Here is a 25,368-nt window from a genome sequence, read left to right on the forward strand (position 1 = left end):
ATCGGGAATACCCATTCTTAAAGGATTATTGGGAGTAGAAGAAGCCCAAACAAGTATTAAATATGGGCAATGAGATTTAAACAGGCACGGACACCACCATTTCATCTGGCTTTGTTTCCTTTATGGCAAAAAGTAACTTCTTATTTTCTCAATTATTCTCTAATGACAAATTTCACATCATGTCAGAGCTCCATTGATGAGCAGCTACAACTGCCTATCATAGTGTTTTGGTAAGTCATAGCAGTGTGGTTTTGAAAAAAATCTCTTTATCATACCATTTACTGTGCTTGCTTCATGAAATGAATGCTGTGCTCATGAGCTGGATTTCTTCTGGATGTAATTGAGTTGAAAGATATCTAGGAGCTTGACACAAGTGAGCATTGAGTCTGTAGAATAATCCAAAGCTATTTCTGATATAAATAAATTAATACATACACACATATATAAATTATATAAGAAAGTTATCTAGTATAGAACTTCCCAAGGTAACATATTACACTCTATCTCTACTTCTACCAATATGTTTTACCTGCTACTGCAGGTGTGGTCTATAAAGACCAAGTTCCTCTGTAAAGTCATAGTAGTTTTTATGGAAGATCAGTCGTGTTTATATATACAGATGGATTTTAAAGTCATAAAACTAGTAAATGAGTTAACATATTTCAGTAGGTAAAGTTCAATAATGTCTAACACCAACTAATGATCTGGTCCTATATATGATTTTATACACAGAAGATGGAGCATTTTCCTCAAGTCCATAACATAAACTAACTTTGAAAGTTGTCTTGTTTTTCTAATAGTTTAAGCCAGAATTTTTATGAAGATGAATGATTTTTTTTCCCTGTTTCTGCAAATTTCATCCTTCAAATATGAATTCTAATTAGTTCTAAAAATTCCCAAAATATCCAAAAAAATCTTTGTATATGGTTTTACACTCAATACATCTAAGGAATTACTGACATTTAAAAGAATCCTGTTAAAATGATAGATCAAAAGCCAACATGAATAGTGCCAGCAGACTAAAAAAAAACCCTCTTATAATGAATTTTCTTGAAAAATAAGTAAATGAAAGCATTTTTGTGCAGAACACTAATTTCTATTACTTCTACACATAATGCAGATACAAAGTGTTCCTTACACAGAAATGTTTTTTAAGGTCTAAACTAATGCATCTTTTTAAAAAATATTAGTTATGGTATTATAGATGTGTTAGTCTTCTCTCTGTGATTCTGTATGGAATGGCAAAGAAGTCAAATGACTCTTCAGCCTCAGGACCTCATCTGTGTACTGCATAGCCACGTGCTGCAGAATACAGCCACAGGAACTTTATTTCATGTGCAGAAGGACATCATTCTTCCTCCTCTTCAAATCTTAATCAGGGAGCTAGCTTTTATAGTGGAATGTTGATGGATTACAGTTTGGGTTGTTATGGACACTGAATAATGAGGTATATTGGCATAGTTAAGTATACTGTTAAATCTTTTTTTTTTTTTTTTTCCCTATTCTTAGTCTTTGGACTAATTTTTTTGCTGTTATAATCTGTTAAAATATTTTTCCTGGAAGTCAAATCTCCTTGGATCTGAAAGAATTAAAGAGGGCATCTCAAGTTTCATCTGGTCTTGCTTACAGCTTTGGAGTAAGCAAGGTCTACAATAGAAAGGTTTTTTAGGTTTATTAATAGTATCAAATTTTTTTGTGAATATAATGAAGTGCCATAGATTATGGTGATCAACTCAAAAGCAAGAAGTTGGAGACAAAGACATTGCCACACCAGCTGGAATGCAGTCAGTAGAAATGGTTCACTTCTGAGTGTAGAAATCATTCTTTTTTAAAGAATATAGCAATAGAAGTGTTTCCTCTGCATACTAGGAAGATTCAACAGATGCCATGTTGGTCTAATAATTAAAAGATCAGTATGTTTCCAGGCATTTCTTCACAGTTTGAGTTTACCAGCTTGTCAGTTATCAGACTTGACAATCTTACACATATCAGTATGTAATATCATATAATTTTCCAGGTTTCTCTAACTGATATCTTTTGATTAAATTGACAGAGTGGTTTTACTGTATTTTCAGACAGAGATGCATTGCTTTGACTTGCTGATTATGTAGCTGCTGATAAAGAAGTTCCACTTCAGCAGTTTCAGAATCAATAGCAAGAAATGCAACTGCATGCCATATGCTTGCTCCTTACTTTATTAGTTTCCTTTTTGGTGTTATTACAGTCTGGGGGCTCCCTAGCTATCTAACATGGTACTTTTCGATCTTTTAAAATGTCAAATTAATGCCAGGACACTCTTTGAATAGGTTTACTATAATCACTTCAGAAGGATAGCAACAGCAAAAGAAAACCTGGAGAGAAAGTATTTTCCCCTTATTGATTTTGACCTGAAGGGTCCATGCAACACAGATCTGTTATACATGAAAAATATCAGTTGGCATATTCACTGATTGCTTTTACTTTTTAATATACACTGAGTAACAAAAAAAAGAATTAATTTTACTGAAAAATGGTTTGTATTTTGCAGACGTATCTTCAGTTTCACGTGTTGCAACGTGAAAGCTTTTCCTGTGCATAGCAGCGAAATCGTATTCACAGATGTTACAGAATCAAAAAAATCCAAATCCACCTTTACATACTCCTGAAGAGTTCTTTACATAGTTACATAAATTGATTGCATAATCCAGCTGCTGTCAGCTTCAGTCTGGGTCTTGTCAGAAGCATTTCTCAGAGTACCTACTTTGATGGGAACCTTTCTATTTCTTCTCTTCCTTTCTTCTTAGATGACACTGTCACTCTCAGTAAGTCTTGATACCCCCTTTAATTTTAAATTAACAGAAGAAATGTAGATATCAAAGGAGAGGAACCAGTTACCAGTAAAGGAAAAAAAAATTAAACTCTAATATAAAATATTTAAATCTTAAATAAATGGCTTATGCAGTGTTTTCAGACTACCAGTTATATGTACAATCAAAAATACCATGAATAAGATCTGAAAAGTAAGATCCATTCTGAGAGATGTTGAAAAGCATCCTGTTACTCACTCCTTTCTCTATACCCTGTGAGTCTCTGAATATTCATAAATGTTTTAAAATTTTAGTTATTGGGAAAAAAAATCACTTTATAGCTTACAAAAAAGAAAGTAGTACTCGTATCAATCAAGACAAACCGTTTTTATTTCAGGGGAAAAATTGACTATGTAGACATATGCTTTAAAACTCCACTGTGCAGGTAATTTTTCTGTGGCACTTCTTACCACAACCCAGTGGTAGGGACCATGAAGTTTGTTACAAATTCTTGTCAGGCTGAGCAAAGACACTGGACCATGCGTGAGGGAATCTTATGTTTTTTTTATGTAGTCACAATAACTCCAGAAACCAGCTCACTATTTAGTCTGAAAAGGTGCTGGTTAATGAGCCTTTAAATTAATATAATAGACTTCCACAAAAGTGGAGGTGAACAAGCCCTTTATTTTGTACAGTACACTTCAATAAGTTCTCAATTCCCACAACACTCTTCAAAGGTGATGTCTCACAAGCCACAATACACTCTTTTACTAGCTCTCTAGTCCCACAACAAAGTTCAGTATGGAGTATGAAGTAGAATATGATAGCTGTGCTTTCCTCAGGCAAAGCAAGAGAAGAAAACAAAAAATAGCACCTATCCTGAGATCCCACATTTGTCCTGCCCTGGGATGGTCTGGAGCTGGAGTAAACAAAGAAAATGAAAGAGAAAGATAGAAGAAAGAGAGAGAAGAAAGAGAGGCAGAGAAAAAAGAGGGAAAAGAGAGCAAGGAGGCCTTATCTGATCCATTTTATAATTTTATAATTTTAATCTATAACCTTTCTGGTGCACGCCTCTTGTGTAAGTTAGAATTTTTGCGCATTTTGTTCACTTGTACAGCCAGCCCTTCTGCAGGAAGTGAGTTGAGGGAGCGGGGGGACTGAGCATGAGTCTCAAGATGGAGCAGGATGTTGGTTCAGAACAGCACTGCCCGACCTCCACAGAACCCTCTCCTCTGATTGCCTTTCCTGTAGCAATTCTCAGAATGCTTGAAACAAAACATGCTTATGTCTGGTCCCCTACAGGTAGTTCACAGAATCACAGAATTGTCAAGGTCGAAAGAGACCTTCAAGACCATATAGTCCAACTGTCAACCTAGCACCACCATTATCACCCCTACAATCAAAAATTTTTACATAGAGTATTACTCCACCATTTCTCCTCCTTTGCCTACTCCTTCTGAAGAGCTCAGAGCCATCCATTGCATCATTCCAGCTATGAGAGTCATGCCACCACATTTCCATTGTAGTGACTACATCACAGCTTCATAGCTTTCCTGCTACACATCTTCCAGCTCCTCCTGTCTGTTACCTGTACTGCACGCATTGCTGCACTTCAGCTGGGCATTGATTTCACCTCCAGCACTGGCATGCCATCTGCAGGCTCATCTCTAGTAAGAGTGGCTGCATCTCCTTCCCCTTTCAAATGTACTGTAAGTCCTCTCAATCAGTCCCACCAACGCATGGGCCATAATCATTTTCCCCCTCTGAGACATGTAGACCCCATCTGTCATGAGCAGGCCTAGGGCCATTTAAACTGCCCCAAAATTTACCTAATAGCACTAACCTCTATGTCATGTATCATTCAGGCTAGTTTTCCTGTTTCTTTCAGTATTAACCTTGGAATTGAAGGCATTGAGGACTGCACCTACTCCTTTGACCAAAGGTCCCAGTGCCCTGAAGTCCCTTTTGTTTGGTCTAGGACTTCTTTCAATCTCATCACTACCAATCTGAACAACTAAGAGAAGACAATAGTCAGAGGGCCATACTAGATCAGGAAGTTGCATCTGTATAAATTGTATTTAAGATTACTTTAAGTAAAAAGGTTTGTTTTGACCACACTTCAGAAACAGATTTAAATTTCTACTTAGTCAGAGAGATCAAAAGAAAATAGTCAAATAAAGTGCCACAACAGGGAAGCATAACTTATAAGTTCCTTAAATAACTGCATATTATCAGGTATGAAAATCTAACTCAGAATCCATGCAGATCTGTAAACAACCAGTACTAAATAGCTGTTCACACAAAAATCATTTGGAAATCCAACCAAAACCAACCCACAACCTAACCCTAACTGTGTTGGAGATGATTGATTCTTTACATGTCAGATAAATCTAAGCAAAAATACGAGGATGTCTGGAGGATATTTCATGAACTGTATATTCCTGCTGCACTCCTCGCAAGATGAGATTGATTCACCAGCGTGCCTTGTATTCAAAGACTTAGGCTGGTAACAGATTTAGTAATTTCAGGGTCAACAATCATTAACCTAAAAGGTTTTTCCAAAGACAGCTGGATAGATACCTGGTCCAAAATCTTTCTATTATTACACTTATTAGATTATGACAAGCCTTTGATTTATAGAGCAGGAAGAAAGTAGGAGTCTTTTAGGCAAAACAAGAATATTGCCTGTTCAGAGCCAGAATCGACAGCTCAACTATGCATCTTTTATCTATATTTATTTATTTATCTATTTATTTTGTGTCCTAAAAATAGGCATAAAGCAGTCCTTCCAGAATACATGGGAAACAAATCTAGACATATTAAACAAGTCACTGGATTTGTTGTAGAGTGTATTACAGAGACTTAAGAAAACGATCTTCTACCTTCACATCTGATTGATGGAGGGGAACCACACAAAATTTGATTTTTGCTCTTCATTCAGATCACAAGAATATTTATTTTTTCCCCTGGAGTTATAGAGATGTTCATACTTGTGTATCTGACTACTCCTTGATTTTTTTTAGTATAATCAAAATCCAGTTGCATTTCCACCATCTGCAGATTCCTGCTCCACAGACAAATAGCTCAGCACAGCTAATCCTAGGCATTTTCTTGAAATTATCATCATAAAAATATATAACAGGCTTAAATAAAAAGCAGTGGATCTCAGTAAAATTGCCGGGTGGGTACTACTAAAAATTAATCAAGTAGCTATTTATTGTAAGGGAGAAAAGTTTCTGAAAAAGTGGGCAGAGCTGATTCTCCTAGAGAAGTTTGCTGTCATCAAGGTGCAGAAATGAGCACTTGGAAGCCATTAGGATGGTGATAAAGTTAATACATGTTCTAGAGTTGTGAAGTTATTGCAACTAATTTGGAACAACTACAAGAAAAAGATCAAGTTTCATGACAATTTTCTTACCCTCTGAACAAGTTTGGTTGATCTTTTTTTTTTTTTGCAATTACTAAAAGAAGATAAAGAAATGGATCTTTTGATGGTGTAACACATTACAACCAAGAGGACTCATAACAGTGTCATAGCATAATTGAAGCGACGATATTGTAAAAGTTGTGTAGATAAATTAATTGAGATTTTATTCTGAAATACTAATTTAGTTATTTTAAAGCAGAAATTGGTTTAAACCCTGGCTGATGGCATACATTTCTTTTATAACAGTGACCAGTGTATGTTAAGCATGAAATAATACTGTTGTTTTTTATGCAGACCTCAGGTCACTGTTAGAATGTTCACCATAACATCTTGTTAATTATAGTCTGATATTTAGATTATTATTTTGAGATACTGTGCATTAATATAGAATTAATATTTACATTTTATAAGATAGGTAATTGTGAATTTTACATTATCATAAGGAATCGTAAGCATCCTCAAATAAAAAAAAAAGTATACAATCACATATTAATTTGCTGAATATAAAGAAAAAAAGCCCTTCATACCATAAAAAAAATCTAAGGCTGTTGAAAAAAAGAGAAGATCTATATCTTATGTTTCTTGAATACATTAGCTTGCATTGTTCTTACTTGAATATTTCCTGTCAAGTCTGAAATATTCAACAAAGTTTTGCAAACTGGAAAATCTGGTTACATGTGAAAAGATCTATTCTGAATACAGAATTTTGAGGAAGTATTTTAGATCTTTAAATAGGCTCAGTAAACTCTCAAAATCATTCTTAAACATTAACTTTCTTGAGAACCATTGCTCAAGACCAGGTAAAAATTCCTGACTTTGATAAAAGATAGGAACATATACCTTTAAATGGCATAGAATCATTGAATAGTTTAGGTTGGAAGAAAACTCTAAAAAATCATCTAGTTCAACTTCCCTACAATAAGCAGGGGCATCTTCAACTAGATTAGGTTGCTCAGAGCCCTATCCAGCCTGATCTGAAATGTTTCCAGGCATGGGGCATCTGCCACCAATCTGGGTAACCTGTTTGAGTGTTTTACAACTCTCAATTAAAAAAAAAATAATTCTTCCTTATATCTACTCTAAACCTACATTCTTTTACTTTGAAATCATTACTCGTTGTCCTATTGCAAGTGGCCTTACTAAAATGTTCATTCCTATCTTTTGTAAAAGCCCCCTTTAAGTATTGAAAGGTCACAATAAGGTCTCCCTGGAGCCTTCTCTTCTGCAGGCTGAACAACCACAACTCTCTCTCAACCAATCTTCATAGGAGAGGTGCTCCAGCCCTCTAATCACTTACTTGGCTCTCCTTTGAACCTGCTCCAACAGGTTCATGTCTTTATTTTACTGAGGGCCCCAGAGATAGGCACAGCACTCCAGGTGGGTTCTTACGAGGGCAGAATAGCTGGGCGGAATCAACTCCCTTGACCTGTTGACCAAGCTGCATTTGATGCAGCCAGTGACACAATTGGATTTCTGGGCTGCAAGTGTACATTGCCTGCTGATGTCCAGCTTCTCATCCACCAGTACCTTCAAGTCCTTCACCACAGAGCTGCTCTTAATCTTTCCTCCCCCAGCCTATATTGGTACCAGGGCTTGTAATCCCTTGATAAGACCCCACCCTGAATTTTAAATGTATGATGTAGACGAGCAGAGAAATAAAACTCATTCCCCTACTGTTTTGGTATTTTTATTTCTTTTGAAAATTTCTTTTTATTCCTTTTGAAATTAAACCAAAGATCTTTGAATTTAGTACAAAAGAACTACAGAAACCACAAAGTTATTTTTCACAGCAAGAAAGGGTTTCATGTCCTTCACTAGCTTATAGAAGCCCCAACAGATTATTTTAACATTATTATTATTACATGGAAATCTAACTAATTTAATGGTGTTATATTGTATATGTTCTGTTATCCACATAATTTAGATTTTATTTATATGCATCAACAATCTTATTTAGTGTGTTGTATATTTATTTTTAGAATCATAGCCAGGAGTATATATTATATAGTAAGAAGACTTAATGTAGTCTATTTGGTCTATACAGACCAGTAGTCTTAGATTCTCACTAACTACACTAAAGAGTCTAAAATCAATATGTTAAATGTATATCAGACCAGGTAAGAGCCTGAACAACAGAAACTGACATTATAGACATAACCACATGCTGTTTTCTGCTGCCTTTAACATCTTTAAAAGATTTTAGAGTACTTATAAGTTTACTAATTCTGCTTACAGTGTGGATAGTGGTATTTAGAATATCCTTTTTTGATTCAGTGTTTACAATAGAAGATTAAAAAAACCTCTTCTTATATCTCATAAAATGAATGTAGATTGCAAATTCTTCAAGAAAAATATGAAAATGTCCAAACTGAGTTTAAGAAGTTATACAGAACCAGGGCAATAAAAGTTACTAAATCAGCCAGTTTTTAATCCTCCCCGTTTCATATGTTGACTTATGGCAAAACATTATACATCAGAGAATAAGAAGGTAGAGAAGAAGTTGACATAGCAGGGTTTTGAACCACAATAACTGAGGAAAACAGTGTTTTGTCCGTATCAACAATAATTTTTTGTAGTAGATTTGTGAGCAGAGATGCATGAACTACTGTATAAGCACAGACATCATAAGTGCCTCATCTAAAATAGAAGTCAGTCTTTTGAGGTCTGGCAAGTCAGATAGATTTGTGTTTCTTGAAGTATAGCTTGATAATCCACCATATGTATGAGTCTCAGATTTTATTCAGGTAGGCATTGAAGTGAAAATGTTTCTTTTATACCATGTGCATGTATTAGTAAGAGGCTGCTTTTTATGTTTCAATTTGAAATTTTACTCAGCATCCACTTCAATATTTAGGTATTTTAAGTATAATGTTCAGTTACGTAGTATGGCTAAGATCAATATGGACAACTTTATTTTCAATATTTACCCTAAAAAAAAGGAAAAGTCTAGAGATTACTCTTTATACATTTTGAAAGTTCATTTAAACCTCTTTTACACTGCAATTGTGTTCATTTCCAGGAATTCCTCTGATGTTTTGACATCTTGTCAGATGATTGCTCTATAAATATACCAGTTTGATGGAAGCTGGTTTTCCACCCCCTGAAACCAATCTTTTCTTGTTGGTAAGTTCAGTTTCTGCTAACTATAGATAATTTTCTTTTAACGTGGTTTTGTTGATGACATTCACTGTTGATTTCAATTAAATAGACCTTTTAGATCAGTACTAATTTTTAGATTAGTATTTTGTAGTGGATGTAAGAAAGCTATTTGAAGGAGTTCAGTCATTAATAGTGATACTCAACTTGAGATTCAGAAGCTTAACTTCAGAAGCACCTTCTTCTATTGCCCACTTGAGATGTGCATTTCCATTTCCATCTCTAGTTCCACTTGAGAAGCTCTATGATATTCGAAAGTCAAAAGGAGGCTGGCAGGTACAAGAGAGGACTTTTGGGACCTTTGCTCTACTTCTGGAGCTTGATTCAGCTGCTGGCAATTGGATGTCCACAAGTCAGTTTTAATGTCCTCAGGTATTTTAACTGTCTTGCAGGTGCTTTTTCAGATTTGGGTATCTCTCTAGGAATGACAACTGGGAACTAGACAGACTAGAAAATCTTTAGTCAGATTCACCTCAAAACTTTGGCCTCCTTGGTCATGTGTGAAATCATGTAAAGTTAAGATTTGTAATCTCTTATTGAATGTAAAGAAACATATCTGTGAGTGAGATGAATATAGAGCTTGATTAATCTACTGCTCTAATGTATAACATATCCCTAATAGAAATGTTTTGACAACAGTATCTTCAAAGTTAATTTGGAGAAAACATGCATATGATTTTATGTACTGATCTATTTTAAATAAGTAAACCTTAATAAAAGCTCTAATATGTCAATGAGAGAGTTCTAAACCATCATTTAAAATGTTAATTGGTATCAAGAAGATTGATTTGGAAAAAAAATCTGCATAAAAAACAGGCCCAAATTTTAAACACTGTTTTTTAATACAGTATTTACTGTAGTAAGGGCAGCATATCTATTACAGGAAATCCCAAAAAATCATTCATTTTCCAGAAATTTTCTCTTCTGACATAATTTTAAAAAAAGTCAAAGAATATTTCAATCAATATATTTTAGAAGTACATGTAAAACACAAAAAATAAAAATAACACTTTTTTGATTAATTTTGATTAATCAATTTTATATTACAATATTAAGAGTTAATGGATTATTATTATTCAGAATTAGTTTTGTAAAACATATTAGGGTAGTCTTATTACCTTACCTTAGTTCTCATTTAAGTATGTTTTGGAAAAAGTATTTGAAGTTATGGTAAACATGAATTTTTTGAAGATTTGTTCTAAATATAGAACGGAAAATGCTTATATGTTAAAATATCTGATCTAATTTTTGCATTACTTAAGTATTTTAAAAATTCATTTTGTGCAACTAATGTCAGTGCTAATGCTAATAGTAATAGCAATAATGATAGTAACAATAATGTATTCAGATTTTTTTTTTTGACTATGATGATATAATTTGAGTCCTATGATGTACTTTTTTCTCTCATTTATGTCTAGTTACACTAATGGACATCCAGGTTTTCAGTTTTTGAATTGCCTATTTTTGAAAGCTTCTTGTTCTGTTATTTTTTCCCGGATATGTAATGATGGGAGGTGGGATTAGAAAAACCATTTATTTTTTATTTGTTTAATGTTTGTGATTCTAAAGTACCTCTCCTTATGCAGCTATTAGTAAGGGCATTTTAGGAACAATTTTCATCACAAAATAGATACCTAATGAATTCCACTTCAAGTTTTCCTTTATCATACAGTAAATGTATGAAAATAATAGCTACTCTATTTTGGTTGTAGACGTGCATTCATCCAAAAGAATTTATTAATAAACAAAATAGCTGTCTATTCTGATGAATAAGTGTAAAGTATACACACTTTTCTTTTGATTCCAAGAACACAGAATTTAATTTTTACGGCATTTTATCTTATATGTTCAGATTTTCAAACTTGTCTGGTTCTATTAAAGTTACACAGAAATTAGCTAACTAATAAATATTTTGAACAACATATATTTTCATTGCCAAGCCAAATGGGATTTTTTTTTAATTTTATTTCAGCATCCATGAATTTAATCCTGCAATTTACATACAATGAAGCATGCCTTTCTATCATGAAATTTTAAGTTATTTAGCATGGAACAGTGGAGTGCCTTAATTTGCAATAAAAAATCACACTTTCTGTAATAAATATCATTCATGATCTCAAACATCTTTCACTTTTCAGTGTGAAAATGGGAACTTCATCATTTTTTGTCTGACTTTTTGATGCTGTAGATTCCCATTAAATATATTGTTTTAGCTCCTACATAGAAATAGTTCTAAAAAGCACCAAACATCAGTGAAGTTTATTTACAACTTTTTAAGTTAAATACTTCTTCTTGGTATCCTTTTGTCTTTAGAATCCAAGAATATGATTAATTCTGCCACATTGTGTGTTTAAATTTCCCAGTTTATAAATTAACTGAGCAATTCCCTCAGTGCCAATAGGTAGGTACTACTCAAACAAATTACTCCTGTGGTGATTATGATTAAAGGATTAAGCTCTTATAGTGCCACAACCTGTATTCTAAATTTGCATATGACAATTGAGTATTCATGTGAATATATAGTTATTGTCAATTTTACAGATCTGTAACTGTTGCATGAGGATATTGATGGCCTACAGAAGAAGGATGGCCTATTGATGGCAGCGTCACAGCTTATCTATGATTCATGTTGTAATGTAACTTGAGTTGTAATTGTTCCTTTAGAAACAGGTTTATTATATTAATTTATTAAACTATTTTATTAATGGAAAGGCTTGAACTATGTATCCAGGGAACACTGCAGTACTAGCTCTTTTCCTGGCTCTGCTTTGTACCACCCCTGTTGCCTCTTTCCAAGACAAATCTGCCATGGACGTTAGTAGTACTAATCAGCTTCAGATGTCAGCTTCAGATGTCAGCCTGATAGTCTATGAATTATAGCATTATAGAATTGTTTGGGTTGGAAAAGACCTTGAAGATCATAGAGTCCAACCATTAAGCTAACACTGCCATGTCCACCCCTAAACTTTCTAAATACCAGGTAGTCAATGAAGGATATGAAAAATTCATGCCAAATTCGATTCTGGAGTTGAGTCCACAATCATGACAAAAATAGATGTGGGAATTATCATTTACAGGGTTGACGCTATACATAGAGTCTGCTCATATATATTGCCTACCTGAATGGACACTTGTTTTGCCTCATGCAGTTGCTAATCTGGCCTTTGGGCATTGGTACGTAATCTCATTTAGAATCTAATCCCTGTGGGAATTAAACTCTGTTGGATGAATAATAATTTTCTCATTTATTCTGACTAAGACTAGGGTTATATTATCTGAATGACTGTACAAGAGATCTTGAGTTTTCTCTCTGCACATGACTACCTCTGGACATCAGTGTAGCTGTTCTATCCCGGAGCATCTGCAGACCTCATAAACCCTGTGAAGCCCATCAAAGTTGAACCTCCAGTAGGAGAATTCAGAAATACATGTCTACAGTCATAAAGATATTGGCAACATTTTTCTGACTATCTACATGAAGATGAATATCCTTGCATCAAAAACTACTTTAAATACATATTAAAAATACAGAAATCCATAAGGCAGAATATCCCTTCTATGTCAGTCTGTTAAAAGCTGCAGCTAACTATAGGTACTCTGGCAAAGTGCTTACAATAGTCAATAGGACTTCTGACACATTAAGACCAAAAAAGCAATACTAGATTCTGTTAGTAAATAATTTTAAAATTAAATAAAACAGAAAAGGGCATGCATGAGAAAGTCTTGATCCTGTGTAAGTTCCTGAATATGAAGAATTCTGTCTTATTTATATGTAAGGAATAACAAGAGTAGAACCAGAAATAATTTTAAAAAATTAACTAAAACCCAATATAGAACAATTGATAACAGAGGGTACTGAAAATTTGACAGCAATTTATACAATAATACCTGGAGGTGGGGGGTGGGAGTGAGAAAGTTAAATCAGAAATTCAAACCCTAATAATAATATTAGGTAGGACAAAGTAAAAAAAAAATTTTTTGCATACTCAAAATATAACAAAAATCTCCTTTATAGCTATAATGAAATACTGAAAAAAGAGACAAAATTTGAGAAGACAAGAGAAAAGTATTTTTAGATGAGTTTTGAAACGGAGAATCATGTGGCTAAAAACTCATTTAAATATATGACACTTTAAAAATTCAGGAAAATATTGCTGTTGTTAGATGAAAATAGGTATCTATATAGCAGGATAAATTCAAAAAAATGTGAGCCGTTAACTCAGATGGTGACCTGAGGGAAACAGAGAGGGGGAAAGAAATATAGGGATAGGGAGTGAGGGAGAGAGAGAAATGCTCCTTATAGCTGCTTACAATTCCTATAAAGGAATTGGTTAATCTTAGTTGCCAAGAAGCTGAAAAAAATGTACAAGAAGGTAGAAGTTAAAATTTCCCTGTGACCTGCATCCATTCAAAACCTCTCCAGTCTCTTAAATGTGTAATTTATGCTAATATATCTTTCTGAGATATTTTAAAGCCCTTCTGGAAAGTTTACACTCCTGTTAATATTCTTTAGGACGTGAACAGCCACAGCAAAACATTTTATACTTTCCTGGTTCCAGCCAGGATAGGGTTAATTTTTGTATTAACCAGGAGGGTGCATGGCTAGGACCTGGAAGTTACTCTATAACACCTCACATAATTTTCCAGGAGCGGGGGAAGGTCTTGCTTCTAGGTCCATGTAGTGTGGTGGATGGAGTGGTAGGGGTTTTCCCTGGAAGGTGAGCAATAATATTTCTTTTCTTGTACCCTCTGTCATTAATATTGTTGCTGTTACTGCATTTTTTTCTTATCTCATTGCTGTTTCCAGTAATTTTTTCTTATCTCAACCCACAAATTTTACCTTTGTGCCTCCAATTTACCTCTCCAGCCTTCTGCAGGGGAGAGGAGTAGAGGGGAGAGGGGGCCAAGTGGCACATGGTTTGGAGTAGTTTCAGTGGGAATATTGAAGAAAACCGTTCTTAAACCACAACATATACATATAGTAATTGAGAATTTAATCAATGGTATTTTTACTATCATATTTGTCTACATATGTTTTTCTGAAACTTGGGACATCAATTAATTGTTCTTGCATCCATAAAATTATTATCTGCCTGCTAAACAAAAAGAAGTCTAGATTAAATGTTGAACTGTTCATATGATTATAGAGTGCTAGTCCTGATACATATTCCATTGTTATTAAACTGATTTTTCAGCATTACTGCCAATTTAAAAAAAGAGTAGGATGGTGAGAAACAAAGACAAAAACTAAAGCATCTTCCCCCCATCCCTGCCTTCCTCCTAGGCTCAACTTACTTTTGTCATTCTCAGCTCCTGTAGCTCTACGTCACCAAGTGGTGCAGAGTGGGATGGGGAAAGGGGTTTCTGATCAGTTCATAACACTTCGTGTCTGCCTCTTCTTGCTCTTTGCACTGCTCCCTTGCTCCAACATGTGGTTCCTGCAATGGGATAAAGTCCTTCAAGGAAATACTACTCCAGTGTGGGTTCTCCATGGAATAGAGTGGGGTGGTATGTCTGCCTGCTGCAATGTGGGGTCCTCCATGGGCTGCAGTGTGGTTGTCTGCCCTGACATGATGCCTTCCATGGGCTGTAGTGGCTACCTTCTTTACAGGGTTCCTCCCAGGCTGCAGGGTGGCAAGCTATGTCACCAGAAGAAAAGGAAAACGTACATGTTTCAAGTAATATATTGATATATACCTGTCAGAGACTCAGGTCAGAGACTGAATCAGCCAAAGTATAAATTTTTAAACATTAGTTTAAAAAAAAGTAGGAGTCAATTGCCTTTAAGAAATAAATTAACTGCTACTAACTGTACAAAAACTCTTGCACAGCATCTAAACTCCCCATCAGAACTTAATGGCCAAAGATTAGATCTTAATGTGATTGTGATCATTTTAAACAAATAAAAATTTCTGTGTTTATAAGGCTGAGTAAAACAATGTGTAATGGTCCATGTTTGAGATGTGAGAAATGGAATTGTATATAAATCATGTCCCTGCTTCTGGGGATTTAATTTCTGACTTGTTTTCTATTTATGCCCAAAAATTATTCTTTACATTTCTCATTACTTTTGGAAATGGCTGCCTATTACAGTAAATGATATCTTATCCAGACCAAGATTTTTTTTAAAAATATTGAGTTGGATTTGTTGGATTTGTCCTAAGGAAATTAATTTTAAAGTCATTACAGTGTGCATTGAGAATATCTAATAATCATCTTTCTGTTCTCCATCATGAATCCAACTTACACATGTACTTACCACAGAAGTGCATGAAAGACCAATATTCATTTGGCACTTTGCCTTCAAGCTTCCTCCATAAATTGCACTTCCAATGTTATTCAGTTTGAGGTTGTGGGCACTGAGCTAATGTGAATGTTGTACAAAAGCCATCTAAACCAGAAAGAACAATGCCAACTACGTGCCAGTGTTTTCATTTACTGATCAAATGTCTTATGGTTCTAAAAGACAGAGGCATTTAATATGCTTGTCTGGCAAGTAAGATCAATATGTGTGTTTAGGAGAAGGAAGAAATTAATGAAGATTCATGTATCAATCAATTCTTTGAAAGACTGGAAAGTAAATATAAAACATTATATTAGTGAAGTTCAGGATCCAAAAATTAAAGCTGTATTTTATGTCATATATCTTCGGGCATAAAGCTAATATATCTTGCAGTGCACAGCACTTTCCGAGCAACAATGATACAGATGATGAACTTAGGTGAAATAAGGCTAAGACTGTCTACTTCCCATATTTCTAAATATTTTCTGGAATTTGTTACAATAATAATCTTAAACTTTCTACAAAATATATTCTTCATTTCTAATTATACTTTGTTTTTTAAATAATACATCACTAGAACATAATTTTCTAATAACAGTTGCTACAAGGATCCATATCAATACAACTTGCAGATTCCTTCTTTAAACATGAAGCTTACAGTTTAAATATCTGAAAGATCCAACCTCTTTATTCAAATAGACTACACCAGAGAGAATTTTATAGGCCTTAGAAAAGTTCCCAAAATTTCTTACTAGAAATAAATAAGAGACAGGAGAAAGAAAAAAAAAATCACTCTAGTCATGTTCAAGACAAAGAAGTTTATGCTTGTATTAACTCTTATAAAATAACAACGTACAATGCAAAAGAGTGATTTTTTTTTTTTAAATACTTAAAGTTGTGAAAAAAGAAATTTGTAGTCAAGGGTCAGTACAGTCAAGTCTAATATTTAAAGACATTCTTAAAGAATCTGCCTTAAATTAAATGGGATATAAGGATATAACCTGAAATAAATAAAGTAATGAAAAGAGACTTTAAAGACTTAAAATGATTATATATATATATATATACACACAGATATACATACTTTTCATTTAAAAGGCTTATACTAATATTTAAAAATACATTTCTTTAAACAATTACAGTGAAATTCTTATTTTGATTTTCATATTCTCATTTCAGAAAAGTTATCTTCCATTTTGAAAAATGAAAGATAAGATCAGTTCTTTTCAACAGATATAAAATAATTGATTCTGCTCTTCCAACTCAATTTTTAATGTTGCTTGAAAAGACAAACCCCACAGTCATTACTAAATGGCTAAGTATTAGATAACAAAACATCTCAGTATGTGAAAGACAGTTTGTAACCCAATCAAAATAAACTGTTTTGGTTTTTGATGTATATTTTGCACACCTAAGAGATTCTCTTAAAACATATCTGTTTAATTTGAGTAACATTTTTCGATTGATTCCTACCCGTCTCCTATCCCAAGATGAGGAAAAGTACAATACATGGGAAGATGTCTCTCTGAAAGCTGTTTAGGCTACTCACATCAAAATATGATACAAATTAGAAAATATAACGGGTGAAATAACACGTATGGTGATAGTAGTAATTAATTTTGAAATACAGAACATCTCATGAAAGCAAATGAATTACACTAGTTTGTAATGTACAATGTTTGCATACATTTATAATATTTTGAAAGAGGTGAAATGAAATGTTGTGATCTCAGAAGACATTAATTGAAGATGTCAAGCACATTTATTTTTAATGAGGTTAAGCCTGAACTATGTTCTCAGTCAAAAAACCTAACTACGGATTGTGTAAATGGCCTAAAATAAAGGTCCGTGATAAGCATTTTCAAATTGCTAGCTGTGTAAAATTTGAAAGCAGTTTATGATGTTTGAGGCCATTTTATCAATAAAGTTTGCAAATTGATCATGGCTGTTCCAGCAGTTTTATATATCTGTCCTGGTTCCCATCAGGGCTAATTTTTGCTGCAGCTAAGAAGATAAATGACTAGGACCTAGAAGTTATTCTATACCACCTTCAGACATTTCTGGGGAGCAGGGGAAGGGAGGTTCTTTGGAGGAGAAGGGCTCTCTTCCCAGTCGGTGTAGCGTAGTGGAGGGTGCTGTCCCCTCTGGGGTAGGTTCTGTGTGAATCGTTTGTTTATGGTACCCTCTGTCATTAGTATGTTACTGTTACTGTTCATTTTTGTATCTCATTGCTGTTTCCAGTAAATTCTTCTTATCTCAATCTGTGATCTTTACCTTTGTGACTCCAGTTCTCCTCTCCAGACCTCCACAGGAGGAGGGGAGAGAGGGGAAGCGAGCAGCAGTGTGTTTTCAGCGGGAGCACTAAATTGGGGAGTACCATTCCTAAACCACTACAATGTCTCATGGATATAACACTTATGCATTTATTAATTGAAGTAATCTCCAAACAGAAATATTGCACAGTTAGAATTGTCTCCAGATCCATTATAAAGAATACAGACATAACTTCTTAAGATGATATACAGATACAACTACTGATGAGATTTAGTAAAACAAAATCTTAAAAAACAATTGGGCGGTACTTGGCAACTTTTTTCAAAGTTATGAGCTGCTTCATCACCTCTAATAAGTTAATTACTATAGATGTGAAATACTGTCTCATGCATGCTCTGTAATCAATAATGCAAAGGTATGACTTAACTGTGTAGCAGTGAATGAGTTAAGCTCAAACCAAAACAAAACTTAATTAAATGTTTGTAGTTTATACTGAAAAGTCCTAGAAAAAATAACCACAAGTAATAAATAAATACTGACAACCCTGTATTTATGACACTTGTGGAGAGGTAGAAGTATAGTGTTGAATATATAATCATGTTGAATATAAACATCTTTAAAAGCTTTCATAGAAAATTGGTGTACAATGTTATTTAGAAGACTGGAAAACATTTCCTGGACAATGAAAAAGGGATCATTTTACAAATGCACTATTACACTACAGGTAAAAAGAAGAGAAGTGGCAATACAGATATGTCCTTGTTTTGTTCTAGAAGCCATAACAATATGTCTGTTGTTTTAGAAACAGAAAGAAAATTTAAGTGCTTCACTAGCAGGGCAAACAATGTCTGTTATGGACAAAAGAGGTGATGAATGTTGACTGCACATGAAAAATAATGTATTTTTATAATGAGAAACAACTTTAAGTGAAGAGACTAGCACTTATTATATTTTAGCGCTGAAAAGAAGTTAAAGTGTGTTGTCTTTTGTCTCAAACTGCCTTAATGCCATTGCTGGGAGTTTGATATCAGTTTTCATCGAAGTGTTACAGTTGATTATGATAAATGGATGGCATGAGATCATAATACATGCAGCAGAGAACATAATGTGCCTCAGTAAAATCAGAGGGTTTGTCTTAGTTATAAATTCAATCAATTCAAATAGAAACTCTGACTAAATCCCAGTACAAACCAAGGTGATGATATGTGCTAATGTATTTAAACCTTCTTGACTAGAGACTTTGGAAAACAAAGCCATACAGAATTAAAATGGATCAAACGTAACCAAATTTTGTTGGAATTATACTATTAGCAAAACTTCTACAAGTGTCTTATTTTGACACTCTTTTGCTTTCTAGTTGACATAAGAGGTCCTTCAAGATGTTCTGCCCAGGGGAGAGCTCAGATGAACAGTTCCCAGCAAGAATGAAGCAAAAGGAATAAATAGCTCCAGAATAGATTGCTGTTTTTCTGAGGCCTTTTGTCAATCTTAGTGTTCCCGGGAGGCTCCTGAAGAAAATAGATTCTGATGATAATTTTAACATTTCTCCAGCTGAACTGGTGAATAGATCTCTGTAGTACAGACATAAAATAGCTGAAATGAGAAGTCCTATTAAAAAGATGTAGTTTTAAAGCTGGGAAAAGGAGACAGTTGTATGAAAAACCCCCACATATCTAAACAAAGTAAAGGAAAAAAAGGATACTGAATAGCAAAAATTTAACAGAAGCTGTTTAAGTTCACATTTCAAATAAAAATGGACAGAATTATAGAAGAATTTCTAACAGGGAGAAGTTTTGGCTACTAGTTGGTCATTTTCCCTTTCTCAACTAATCCATTAAATGGCAGTATTCTTTTCCAGATGCGGTCCATGGCATTTTCTGGCATGTGGACCACAGCTTTTCTTACATAACTGGCCCTCCCCAGTTCCTCACAGAGTGTATCTATGCAATGCTGTAACATGGAGGAAGTCTTTTTGGTGCTGATTTCCCTTGCTGTGTATTTGCTATGCACTCAAGGTACACTCAGCCACATTGGTGGTTTCATTTTTTCATGATTTGTAGTACTAGGACAGAAGCTATACTCTAGGGGACTGTTGCCCTAAGAGACTGCTGAAAAAGAGACTCTGGGCCAAATTAGGGTATAAGATAAGATAAGAAAGCAGAAAGCTTTAATGAGCCATCAGGCTCCGGGGAATACAACCGTCGCACGCACCTTTTGGCTCAGGTGTTACAATTTTATAATAATGTCCATCCAATCTCCATTCATCCACCCTCTGGCTCTGCCCCATTCCGCCCCTTGACACACTCCCTCGGGAATTGAGTTTGGGGGTATTTTGGGACCCCTACTTCCTCATCTTCATATTCTTCAGCACGTGCAGACCTTGAAGGTCTTCCAAGGTTCCGGGTCTGAAGGCTGTTGGACTTATGTTTACATATTTTGGTGCAGGCGTTAAGGTGCTTTCCTACAATTCCATGTTAAAAGAAGACTAAACAGCTAATGGACTTAATGGAATTGTTATGGGAATTGGTATGTGCAACTCTTAAACTACTGTTACTTCTACTGGAAATACTGATGAGAGATATAATACTATGAGAAAGATTCTACAGCTACATTTAAAATCTACATTCACTACATAACTACTTCTAAAGACTATAAAAATTAAAAAATCAAAAACTCCATGGCAACAGGACCTTTGGAAGTGTCCCCCTTGGAATGGGGATGTCTGTGTCTCAGACTGAAAACTGTCATGAGAATCATTGCTGGTAAAGTTGCAATCTGTTAGTGAATGTGTGAATCAGTCTCATGGCCTTTTCTCTTTTCCTTTCTTTAGTTTTTAATAAAATGCATCTGGACTACACTGTCATGTTTTCACGATGTGTTATGTCCTACCCAGAATGAAACTTACTAAACATTCTTTATTGTGTTTCATTTTGACCTGAGGAACATGTTTCTTTTTCACTCAAAGGACTTACATTTCTACAGTTTTGGAAAAAAGACTGTTAAAATACTATATCTTTTTTTGCTTATTAGTATCACTTTAATCACTGTTTGTTTTTCAGAATTAATAGCCTCTTTCTGAAAATTATTCTGTGCTTCCAGAATGAAAAACTTCACCAACTTTGTCCGCTTTCCTCCTTTTTTCTCCAAAGGTCATATCTTGAGGGAACTGCATCCTTAATGCCCACTATAAGCAGTTACAGTCATCACTTTTGGCCAAGTACCCCACAATAAGGTCTGAATTGGAGAAGTAATCCTACATATAATTATTGGAAAGTCTACTCTATATAAATGAAACTCGGAAAATTCTACTCACTGCTAATAGCCACAGCCAGGCATTATTGTTATAATATCCTGAAATAACAGGAACACAAGGAAACCATAAAGGAAAAACAAGGAACATTCTTCAGTAACCTCTGATACAGGGCAGGGAATAGTATGAGAGAGAAACTAGGGAGGTCTTCAAAATTTTGCTTAATCCCCAGATGTTTCCTATTGCCTACATGGTGCCACAGATCTCAGAGGAACATTATGAAGCTCATTATCAGGACATTCTGTGTATATATATATATACCTTTTTTTTTTTAAACCATGCATCCTATTACAGCTATATGCAAGCTATTAAAAAAAGTAAACCCTTGAAGTGCCTCAGCCTTCAGAATTATCTTCTTGCAACCAGTTATTTTGTCCATATGGATGGAAATTCTCTAAAAACTTGTCATGCTCTATCTTATCATACAGATCCCTGCTAATATGTATTTCTTTTACAAAGAGAACAAGTGTTTGTTCTACTTCTCATCTGTTATTTGGGGCATCTATAGCAGTATCAAGGATACCTAAATAAAATCTCCATGGATTTTTGCGATGTCATATGCAACTGTAATGCATAGCCATGAACCATCTGTCACATTTGAAGATTTATTCACCTAATCTGAAGGAAATAAAGACATCATGGTTGGGAGTCTGCTGAAGGTTAAAAGCTTTTGTGTCTACAGGAAGATGCTTATATCTACATGAGCTAGATTAATTAATTATTAATTAGGCATCAATAAGACTTGCAAAATAATTTATTTCATTTTTCTGTGAAACATATCTGAAGAAAAATTTATTATTTTAAACTTCTTTCTTCAAGGGTGTTATTGGGCCATATCATGTTATATCATGTCATAATCTATGCTACTTATAAGAAATCTGTGTATTTTAGATTTTTTTTCTTGACTGTCATAAATACATAATAGTTTTCCTGTTACAACAATGTGATAGTAAGGAGAATTCAAAATAGGTCATATTTAATCATGATGTTGTTACTTTCATATCAGGAAGTACAAAAAAGAGAAAATGGAGTTAAGTGTACATGGCAATACAGCCACCCAGAGAAAACAGAAACATACTAAAGAGCAGAGAGAGAAATTATTTGGGAATAACATTTAGACTCTAGAGGGTCAGTAAGACCCTTGGAGGGTGGAGAACCTTATTTTCTGTTGTTGTTGCCAAATCCCTGGGTTATCATGGGCAACCAATAACATCTCTGCTGTTGATTCATCAGCATAATATTCTGCATACCAGTTTGTTTCACTGGAGTGAGCAGGCAGAGGTTGCAGAAATCATCAAAACAGAATAGCAGGATGGATTTTTTCCTTTAATAAATGTTTCCAGGTGTTCTTTCCACTGTGACAATTATAATTCTTGTGCTATTGTTTTTGATGCTTATGTCAACTGGTGCTAAGACTGAATTTATTTATTTGCCACCTGGTACAGGATCTACTGACTTCTATTGTTTCTTCTCCATTACTTAGGAAGTTAAATTGCTAATCACAGCTGGGTTCAGCTCATGAAAGAATAAAGTGCATTGTCATTAAAATGATCAAACAAGCCAGAAAACAATATTCCTAAAAGTTGTAGCTGGGACCATTGTATAAGTGACTTTTATTAGGTGGACCAAAACTGTACTCCAGTTCTACTCACATTCCATGCATTCAAATAATTTAATCTGCTCAGTTGATTATATGATTATATATTTAAGAAATGTTTTCTGAAGCCCTTGATCCAGCAAAGCATTTTGCTTACCTTAATCAAGGCACATAATGAAAGCCACAAAACACTTGTCGTGACCAATTTATACTTAAACTTTACTTCATGTATGCTTATTAGGTCAGGACATATGTGCACACATTGTGGATTTTCTCTGCACTAATGGACATATTTTAATACTATGAAAATTTTTAATAATATGTGATATTAACAGATATTTCAGCTAGAGCTTTATTAAAAGAAGTTCAAATTCTATGCTTTTGAGACAGCCTTTCAAATCATAAAGCTAGAGGAATCAAGGTAATGTTATTTTTTATTTATTTGCTTTGTTAGCAGTTCACTTGCAAAGGAACAAATATTCTTACCCACAAAAAATCCTCTCTTACTTACCAAAAATGGCAACTGAATAATTTTCAGAAAAAAAACAACCATAATGGTTTATAGCTAGTTTCACATCACCAAGAACACCAGTCCTAGATCCAAATTATAACATTAGTTTAGTAGGCTCCCTAGAGTTCCTTTCTTGACAAGAAGGCAGTCACATAGCAGAAGTTCCAGTTAAATAGAATTTCTGCAGGTTAGTTTAACAGAATTGAAAGGTAAGAACGTACTAACATTTCAATATCTAAGGCTGTTTTTCTGTGTAGACAACACTCTCTACGAAATGGGCTACAATAGTGCCAGTTTCTTTAGGGCTTTATAGTTTGAAGAACAATATAAACCCTCCCAAGGAGCCCCTGATAATAATTGTAGTTACAAGCAAGCCAAGTACACAAAGGTGACATTGAAATCTTGTAAAAATAGGGAATCTTGTGGGCCTTGTCTCCCTTTTTTGTATGACAGATATTTAAACATATCAGCAGGTTTCAACATACTGGTGGAAAAGATTACTTACAGCTATTTAAATTGAATAAGAAATGACAATATATTATCCTTTTGTTTCCTCAAAGGGATGAAAAGTTTTGTTTGTGTAGTTATCTATTTAGAGATGTACTCCACTTGTCCTTTCTTTGATGATTTTTAAAAAAAAAAAGTGTGTGTGAACATATTAATTCTGTATTTTAATGCACTGAGTTTCAGTATTTAAACTGCAAATAGCATCAAGCTGTGTTTTCAATTAACTTTTAAAAGGAAACTCCTTGCAACTACTGTGGCTAGGATTCCCATCACAGAGGACTAATATCAGCCATCTGTTTCTAATTTTACAATTATATCTGAAGTCTTTTCAAAATGGACTGGTCATTTTGCATGTAGGAGACAAGACATTTAAGATACAAAACAGGGAATGTGATGCTGTTTTATGTTAAAGACATTGTACAAAATTCCCGACCATTTCTTTTTTCTTTTTTTTTTTCTCTTAAAAGGCCTTACAGCTCACACCAAATCCTTCCTATTTTACTGCATGCTATGAGTTTTTAATAACTTTCATGCAATTACATCCACATTAATTTTTGTGTCCAGCTATTCAAAAAGAAATGGTGTTCAAGGAACTGCTGCTCCTTGCTGCTTTTTTTTTTCAGAGATGAACTTATTTGAATTTCATGTCTGTCTGTTCTCAAACTATCTTTTTGTTTTGTTGGAGCATCACTGAAGGGTGATCACGTCTTTTTACAAAGACCTAAAGAAACAAATAGTTTTAATATTTCTATTTGTTTCCCTTGAAGTTTTGCACTTACAATTCTGATTTAAATATATACGAAACATGAAAAAAAAAGTGGTAAAGAAAATAAATTCTCTGATTTAGTAAAGGTTCTTGAGGGGGAAGGTTTATAGGTTTTTTTTGTTGTAGGGTTTTTTTGTTTGTTTATTTTAGGCATTGGGCTGTTTGGGATTTTTTTCCTGAGTTGAAGGAATATGTCCACATTTTCATTTTAGATGTGTTAAGTTAAAGGCATTCTGAGCACTGTAGAGAATGTACAGAAGAGACTGTATACATGGAAAAGGCCACTGACCTGCAACATAACCTAGACCTTTGCTGCAGTGTAGGGTTGGATAGAATGGCACATTCATGCATTATGGATGTGTAGACGCATCCAAAGACATTCTTAGGATTTCCAAACATTTTCAAACATGAAGAGAACCAGTAAAGTTTAAACAAGCAAACAAAACAAGGAAACAGAAAAACCCAAAACAAATGATCCAGAAAACAACAAGAGAGACAGAGAAAACACGTTTGTAAAAACTGACATGCATTCTGCAGGTAAAGTAATATTAATAAAGAAAAAAACACCGATAATGAAATATTGTTTCATTATAACACAGTTTCTGTGTGTAGACTGTGTAGCAATAGGTTTGAAACTCATAAGGAACTGAGTACAAAACAGATGAAACTACAGTAAGCAAATTTACTTTGAATGAATAATATTAATCTCATATCTTTATCTCCTCTAGGTACGTTTAGTATAGTTTTTATT

This window comes from Manacus vitellinus, unplaced genomic scaffold, assembly GCF_001715985.3.
Source record: "Manacus vitellinus isolate BGI_N305 unplaced genomic scaffold, ASM171598v3 scaffold_2_pilon, whole genome shotgun sequence".
Classification (NCBI taxonomy): domain Eukaryota; kingdom Metazoa; phylum Chordata; class Aves; order Passeriformes; family Pipridae; genus Manacus; species Manacus vitellinus.